The 8,914-nt window shown below is 37.1% G+C and overlaps 2 long non-coding RNA genes across 2 annotated transcripts; one reads left to right on the top strand and one right to left on the bottom strand.

Annotated features, from left to right (window-relative positions):
- The first annotated feature begins 228 nt into the window (after positions 1 to 228).
- LOC144021134 (uncharacterized) lies at positions 229 to 5,574 on the top strand. The gene is made up of 8 exons (XR_013284054.1): positions 229 to 1,731; positions 2,341 to 2,482; positions 2,608 to 2,685; positions 2,759 to 2,829; positions 2,944 to 2,995; positions 3,110 to 3,172; positions 3,609 to 3,788; positions 5,272 to 5,574. It is a non-coding gene; the product is annotated as an uncharacterized LOC144021134 (long non-coding RNA).
- A 1,611-nt stretch (positions 5,575 to 7,185) lies between these two features.
- LOC144021446 (uncharacterized) lies at positions 7,186 to 7,986 on the bottom strand. Its single transcript, XR_013284147.1, has 3 exons — positions 7,681 to 7,986; positions 7,579 to 7,612; positions 7,186 to 7,503 (listed from the first exon to the last, which is right to left on the bottom strand). It is a non-coding gene; the product is annotated as an uncharacterized LOC144021446 (long non-coding RNA).
- Between the last annotated feature and the right edge of the window lie 928 nt (positions 7,987 to 8,914).

Here is an 8,914-nt window from a genome sequence, read left to right as displayed (position 1 = left end):
GTCAATCAACATTGATTCAACAGCATTATGTTAACATTGAAGTTTGTGTTTAAAAGATAACATTGAATCAACGTTGTATTTTGGTTGAATTAAAACGTTTGAAAGGTCAATGTTTAATTAACGTTGAATCTATGTTTGCCCTTCTTGTTTTTTTTTTCCCTTCAGCTGAGAAATTGACTAGGAGAGGGGGAGGGGAAGTATTTTGGGGACAGGTTGGTGGGTGGGGGGTGTTAGAGTCTTTAAACATTTATAATAAATATAAAACATAAAGCTAACTACTTTGCGGATTTCATTTATTGCGGGTATTTTTTGGTACCTAACCCCAGCGGAAAACGAGGGAACACTGTATTTGCAAAACTTGTAAATTATTTGAATGTACTCGAAACACCTGGCATTTCCACCAAATAAACTGTACACGTTAGAGTTTCTAGTTTGTGCATTTCAGCCCAGTCATCAAAAATATGTGCCCACATCCGGCATAAGTCCGGCACAGGTGGCATTCAGTCGACACTGGCATAAGGCATGTGGGCCGAACATGGCCCAGGAGCAGCAAAGGTGGCACTGGCTTGACTCTGGCAAACAGGATGTGGGCCAGTTGCTGTGTGACGCATCTGGCCCAGCTATCAATTTACAACTCTGGGCCACATATGTATTGCCAGTCTTGTCCCACTCTTAAATGCAGTTTCAGATTTATTTATTTTTTCTACACACATTTTTTTACACATACTTATTTGCATAACAGATGTTAAGAAGAATTTTAATACATCATCACACAGACATTTCAATATGTTTCTGGTCAAACAATCAAAGTTTGTGTGTGAATTCTGTGAACGAACTTTCATGAAGCTTCCAGAGAGAAGTTCTTCGAACGTGCGTTCACCATTTCTTTGTAGCGATTCAAGGGTAAGTATTTAATTTTCCTATGTTTTACATTTGATATTTTATGGCTTCATATTGACACAACTACTGAATTGACTTCACAGACATTGGTGTGTGCGTGCGTGCGTGTGTGGTTATCTAAATTTTCCCGTTAATAGTTTCAATGCCATAATATTTAGTTAGGTGAACTCACTGGCTGATCAGAGAAAATCTCATTTTATCTGACCAGTTTTGTTTCAACCTGCAACGCATAAACTTTAAGTCTAACAATTCTAAAATAAAAACAACTATGAATATTCATATGAAAGAGATAATTATTTACATTTAGTGGAAATCTGATTCAGAGGTAAAGCTTTTAGGGGGCAATATTGTAATGAAGCTATTTTATTGAGACGCAACTCTGCGAGTATAATCATATAAAAAGGTACCAAATTATCACTAGCACCAAATATTACATTGTTCTGGGATAATATTCAGCTTGTATTGTAAAATATGCAGAGCTTGAATTATGTATTTTTTATAGTGCTGTGTGATATGTACATTGTGTGCATAATATTATATTAAAAAAATACAAAAGAGGAATGACTTATGCGTTACACACATTTCCCAGGTTATGTTTTAAAAATCTATTATATATCTCATACAATTTTAATTTCATCGAGTTGATTTAAATATCTACTGTACTTTCTAACGTTATTGGATCGCTGTTCCACAGTACGCCACTAGATGGCGGGACATGCTACTAACCAGACTGACACACACAGTCATACACAGCGTAGAAGAAGAAGAATTTCAAATTGCCGACAGCCGTGCTAAGAGCGGGAATCCAAACGTCGACGTTCTGTGTTTCAGGTCGGTAAAAGTTACATTAAATAAAACAAATATGTATCACCATGTCCATTGTCAGTTGGGTCGCTAAGCATATTGGTCTTTAGAGGTGGTTTTAGTGAAGAAATTGTTTCGAATGATCCTAAACGTTGAAGCTAAGTTGCTAATTCCGACGGCCTCTTAACAATGAGAGTTACTACAAGCCTATCTGTGTGCTATGTTGCTGATATGCTAGTAAGCTAACGAACTACACTGAAGCGCTACAGGAGCGTTTACATGAAGAATGTATCTTTTTTCAGTCGTTTTTAACAGGCTGGTTTAACAGTTGAAGATAGAACATTGAATAGCGTTTTCTTTTAGGTTTAGTTTTTAAAGTAAATTAAGTCCACTTGTATAGTAATGTAAGGTTTATCTGTAATTTGTTTAACTTCTGTATATAACTTAATTCATCACGAAATCTAGTCGAATCATGCTTCAGGATATTTATTTGTTGAGGGAAGTAAAAGTATTTTTTTAGTAATTACTAATTATTGAGCCTATAATGAACACATTTTTTTCACACTGTAATAAAACAAAGGTGTAAATGTTGTACTTTGTTGCTTTTAATATCATTTGTTGTCTGTTGATGTACAGGTTACTTGTGCTGTTTTGACGAGTCACATGGCGTACAGGTGGTGCCAGCGTCTTCGAAACCAGATGGCTAATTAGTAATTTACTACTTATTCAAACTAAGAAGGCATGTTGTACCTTGGCCAGAGCTTGGTGAACCTCTTTGGTAAGTAAACAAGTGAACAAACACTCAAAATATTCATTTCTAAGAATCTGAAGAAAGCTTAGGTGAACTACCTTTCACCACATCCAAATGTTGAAATTAGTGACAGAGAATATAACTTGGCACAGGTTTAATGGGGAAGGAGAACATGCAGAGGTCTGTCTTACCTATAAGGAGGAAGAGGGCAAAGTGCAAATTTTTTTAAGGTAATGTTGGTATGTTTTCAGAATTCATAATATAAGATAACATAATAATTAATAGAATATCGGTTGTGCTCAGGTTTCAGGCTCTGAGTGTTTCTTCAAAATGTTCTGTCCACAAAATCCATTCTGAGGAGTAGCGCAAGACAGGTAAATGATTCTGCGCACTGTACTACATGATTGTGATGATATTATTGCGGTAACACATTGCTGACTTGTACAGTAAGTTTGAAACTTACATGCTGTGTTGTTGATATTGTTTAGGTGCACAACTCACTTTTTCAAGACTACAAACACAATTACAGCTCTACAACAGGTACCTAGACCCATTGTTAATTTAAGTTGTGAGTAATAATAACTACTATGATTATGAAAGAACACAATCACATTGTGAAAAAAAATGTTGAACAGGGTCTTCTGTTTGTTTCAGGCAACCCTTTTTGCGGTGCTTGGGGACCAACCGGAAGAAAGGGAAATACTGTATTCGTAGTTGGTAAGTTTTTCAAAGGTCACTGTTGTAGAACCAAATCATCATAAATCTTAGCACACTTTTTTTATTTTATTTTAATTTTTTTTACCAATTTGTAAGGCATAATTATGGAGGACCAAAACTGCCAAAATTCAAAATAAATAAATGACTAAATAAATAAATAAATAAATTACTAAAAGTGAAAGTAAAAACGGATGAAAAATATACAATTCAAAAATGAAATATAAATGTATTATTTTTATTTTCAGTTTTAGTCATTTAGTTATTTAGTTAGTCATCTGGGGGGTGGAGAGGGGGTGATGTATATGAATATTGCAAAATTTAGTAAAGGTTATGTAATTTACTTAAAAGTAAAATCTTCAGGCATCGGGAGAATTCTATCAACAAAAGTTGAGTGCAAAAATTAAATTAATAATAATAATAATGTCGTCTCTCATAGATTAATCACCTGGCTGTCGTTGAAGGCACCAATTCGGACAACCTAATCAGACGGATGATGGCAACTGTGATGACAAATGCCCTGGGCTGTTAAATGAATACAACTGGGCAGGGAAGCAAGACAAGTGTTGCATTGGCAAGAAGGCATTCAAGGAGACAGTGATGCAAGACTGTATGTTTGGTGAGTTATCGCCTATGTAAACTACTTATTACAAGACAGAGTTGTTTTTGAGCAGAATGTTCTGAGCTGCTTTCTTTTGTTGTGTAAAATCACTCCACCTGGGGTATGGAGTCAGAATCCTTCCAATACCCGAAACCTCGTAATAAGGGTTTGACTCTCCGAAAACATTTTTGTATAACTGAAAAATTGTTTTGAATTGTCCAAAAATATTTTTGAATGACTGAAAATTCCCAGAAAAAGCTTTAAAAAAAAAAAAACACTAAGAAAAGACACATTTTAAAAGTGCGGCTCCACATAGACATTATTTATCTATTAATTAGAGAATGGTCAATTCCGAAATCAATGAAAAAAAAAAAAAACATCATTGATACTTCACAAAAACAGCAATTAGTATATGTATCTTTGTCTTTTCATTAATATATTGCAGTCAAGATGGACTCCATCAGGCCAGGGCTCTACACTAACTTTTCCACTACTAGCACTGGTGCGAGTAACATTTTTGGTTGCTCGCACAGCACAGGATTTAGTCGCACCATTATTTGTGGAGGTGCAGCATGACCTGGCTTAGGCATACGCAACTCGATATATTTGCAAAATATTTTATTGGAACACGAGGTTTGCCTGCAACAGCAGTGGCTATCAAAACAAGTCAATCATTTCTAATAAATTATGTCAACATTATTTTCTTTAGCTCAGTAAAAATCAGTATTTTTTTTTTTCTTCACCGCTACTCCCCTTACCTTTTCATCTTTATGCTGTCCTCGCTCCGAAGCTTCTAAATTTCACCAGCTAGACAGCGAGTTAACGACGTTCCAAATAACCAGACTTCATTTTCCTTTTGTGCTATTAATTTGAACAATGGCCTCTGACCATTACCCTCTTTAAGTCGTAGTAAAACTAGAAAATAAAATAAACAATGTACCTAACTATACACGACACACTTTCATGCTAGTAGCTAGTTACATTGCACATTCAACATTCTGTAATTGTCCTAATTAACTCATTCACTCCCAAAAACGTATACGTTTTTTAGGTTTTTGTTTGCTAGAGTTTTTGTATGAAGGCTTTGATGCAGTTTCTGACCTGAAGTGGAAGCTTAAAGCGATAGTAGTTATTACAAAAAAAAAAAAAAAAGTGTGCTTCATCTGTTTCATGAATGAAACTTTTTTTTGTAATAACTACCATCGCTTTAAGCTTCCACTTCAGGTCAGAAACTGCATCAAAGCCTTCATACAAAAACTCTAGCAAACAAAAACCTAAAAAACGTATAAATACGTCTTTGGGAGTGAATGAGTTAACTAAAATAAATCTACAGTGGTTTTTATATTGACATCGCATGTATTTACCAACATTGTCAAATTCAACAAAAAAGTGTTACTTAATACTTACTGATAGTTACTGTAACAACAGAACAGCTTTTTTTCTAAAACAATAAATTGTATTGGATACTAACTCTCTTCTCTTTTGTAATCTTGTCTTTCAGTTGCTGCTCGACAGCTTGACCGTACACTGACTCAGCAGGACTTTGGTGTTACTGTCAAGCATTGGCTGCGTTTTGCTCATGAGCGTAACAGTGGCATCCCAAGCAATGCTAGTGCCTTGGACGCAACTGCGAACGCAAGTCAAAATTTAGTGTGTCTTTTTATGGACTGACGTACAGTCAAAGTGAAATGGTTACCGCTTTATACACTGATGTTCCTACAGTTCATTTCATGTTTATTTCATTCCTTTGTCAAGAAAAAGAATAATACAATAAAAACAAACATTATTTGAGGCAGAAGCCAAACGGGTGTTATTTTCTTTGCCTCCATTCTCCCCAGAATTCAGTTACAAAGTACTGTGTTTTGATTTCTAATAAATGTTTGAATATTAAACATATTTTCTGTCCTAAGATTTTCATACATACGGGGAAGTATGGTTAAGGAAATCAACAAGCTAATAATACATCCAAGTAAGTTGTAAGACATCTGCAGAAACACTAGGTGAAAAACATACGGTAACTTTTTTTTTTCTAGTGGACTAACCCAATATTTTTTGTTAGTTTAAAAAAGTAGTTCTATATTAATGTGCATGATAATAGTAATAATAATAATGTACATTTAGATGTAAATTCCAATGTAAATGATGATTAACTTAAAACATTTATTCCTCACATTAATTCACTATAAAAATGCATGTAGGTTCTGATTTAGATGATAGTTGAAACGACATTGATATTGTGTGATATATGGTTACAAAGCAAACGTTGACTCAACATTTTATCAACCTTGCACTTTCTGTATAATTTAAATGTTAGAATTCAATGTAAAATCAACCAAAGATACATGTAGATTCTGATTTAGATGATGGTTGAAACGACATTGATATTGTGTGATTTATGGTTGAAAAGCAAACGTTGACTCAACATTTTATCAACCCTGCGCTTTCTGTTTAATTTAAACGTTAGAATTCAATGTAAAATCAACCAAAGATGCATGTAGATTCTCATTTAGATTATGGTTGAAACGACATTGATATTGAGTGATATATGGTTGGAAAGCAAACGTTGACTCAACATTTTATCAACCTTGCGCTTTCTGTATAATTTAAACTTTAGATCTCAACGTAGATTCAACACTTAAGCCGAACTATATTTCAACGTTGATTCAACCACATTTTGCTATCTGGGTATGATCGTAACTGTCTTTTATACAATACGTCCAAGCTACAAGCTACATTTGTGCACGTTTTTACACAGTACTTATCAATTTAAGAAAAACCATTACTGACCTGTTCCTGCTAACACTGCAAAGAAAGGCTAGAAGGAGTCGTGTTTGGGTTCATCCCATCAACAGGTTACTGTCACAACAAGATTTTTTCATTACCTTGTGGCTGAACTGAGGCTGGGCAGTTAATGACATCACAAGTACTTTCGAATGAGTGCTGAGCAGATGGATTGGGTTCGGGTTTTTTTTTGCTTTTGTCGGGGTTCTAGTTTTGAGTTTGTCATAATGTTTATGTTCTGCTGTCTCCCCTGGTCTTGTTAACTCTTTGACTGCCAGCCATTTTCGGAAAAGGTAACCCCATACTGCCAGCTGATTTACAGAATTTTACCGATCTTTCAAGCTCCACAGAAAATGTTGTGTTAGGACTATGAAAACCCAGATACTACCAAAGGAAAGATTGAAGTCTCATCTTTCATCTAAAAAAAAAGTTTGTTTCTACCTTATTCGGATCTTCAGTAATCAACAATAGAAAACAGCTTCGTTTCACCCAAATACGGAGAAATCAAGCTTTTTGTGAAACGATGTTATTTCATGCACTCTAGTGAATTTGGCACTTTTTTTTTTTGCATGAGTGATTCTACAAACACCTAAACTTCTATAAAACACTACCCCAACAATAAAAAATGTTTTTTTGATTGCAAAATAACAGTTTATTTACATGCAACAGTAGCAATCCGAACAAACAATTTGGAAAACTCTTTGCAAACTATTTACACGTGCGCAACAGTTTTTGTCAGTCTGCTTCTGCATGGACTGATTTGCGTAGAGGTTGGTATGATGAACGATGTGCTGGAGAATTTCATCCGTGATGAAGAGCTCCAGGATGTCAGCTGGCAGGTGGGAATTCAGCTCTGCTGCAGCATCCCTTGGTCCTGGTTTTGCAGCAAAGGGGAAGATGGTTGGCTGCCAGTCGAATTCATCAACTTCATGCCAGCCAGAATCTTTGGGATCTGCAAATATACATTTCAATATCATATTATTTTAGAGCAGTGTGATGCAATGTGTGTGTGTGTGCATATGTTTACCTTTTTTTCTTGGGTGTATTGGTTGATGCACATTCTGTAAATTATAGAAGACGTTTACCATCAAATATTTTATTAGTGCTGTGGAGAATCTTTTCTTTTTACCTTTGTTCTGCTCACTGTGAGAAGGGTCACTTTGGGCCCTAGCTGAAAGAAACATGTACAATTACAATACTATCGAAAGACTTTCCTTTTATTGTTGTGGTGTATTGAAAACGAAAAAAGCCGGTGGGGCCTTAGGACGTGGTCGAAACGGCCGCGTCACCGCTTCAACTATGACTTAACCCCGTCATCACTGTGCTCTTGAGCACTGGTCGATGCTTTTGAGCTTTGAAAATAAGGATCAAGCGTGAGCTGCTTGCCATCTGTAGCCTTTTTGACTCCCTTAGCCAAGTTAGCCATTCTCTCCCCCTCAACGCTTCGCCTCTCTTCTTCTACTGTTGTCTCCTACCCGATCTTGTCCAAAAGACTCATCACAGCCATCTAGTGGCCAGGAATACCCATTATAGTAACCAGATCGGCTTGATACTTGGAGCACAGCTGCCCAAGGCTTTCCTCCACCCGTTTCCATAAAAAAAAACATAGTAGACGTCAATTGACGTCTATGGCGGCCTATCTTTGGATTATACTGAACGTTTTTAAACGTTTATGGCGGTCAAAGAGTTAAGCCTTGTCATGTCCACCTGTGTTTGCCTGCCCTTCCTCATGTGTCAATCAATCAGCACCCTCTGCCACTTGTGTCTTGCCCAGCTGTGTCTCGTTGAGTCAAATAGTGTACGTGTATTTGGTTGTATCAATTAGTGTGTGTGTGTGTGTGTGTGTGTGTGTGTATTTAGTCTCTTGTATTCTGTTGGTCTGTGTCGGTTCATTGTTGCGTTCATCCCGTCATGCTGCCATTTTTTTGCCTTGTCTTCCCTATGTCTTTCTTGACTTACGTTTTGGAGTTTGTTTTTTGTTCTGCCTTAATTAAATTCCCCTCACCTCTGCCTCCTCGCCCCACTTCTCTGTTTTTGGGTCCACAACCACACCTCATATCCTAACAACCCCCCAGATGCCACCCGGGAACTGGCACCGGGGGGACCGGGCAGCAGCGCAGAGAGGGAAGCCGCGCCTACCCCACTTCCAGCTGCGTGGAAGGGCGGAACAGTGTGGAGGGAAGCAGAGGAGGAAGCACCGGGAGAGGGGCGGTACCCCAGAACACCAAGCCTGGCGGGAAGAGGCCCCAGTTCTCACGCCAGCGTTCCTAGTGAGACCTAACCCTGTTACTGAGTTCGCCACCTCACCGAATGGCGAACTTTACCCTTACACCGTGAATGTGACCCCACCCAGTGTATACACA

This window comes from Festucalex cinctus, chromosome 6 (genome assembly GCF_051991245.1).
Source record: "Festucalex cinctus isolate MCC-2025b chromosome 6, RoL_Fcin_1.0, whole genome shotgun sequence".
Taxonomy (NCBI): domain Eukaryota; kingdom Metazoa; phylum Chordata; class Actinopteri; order Syngnathiformes; family Syngnathidae; genus Festucalex; species Festucalex cinctus.
Note: the sequence above shows the minus strand (reverse complement) of the source record. Positions and strands in the feature narration are given on the sequence as shown.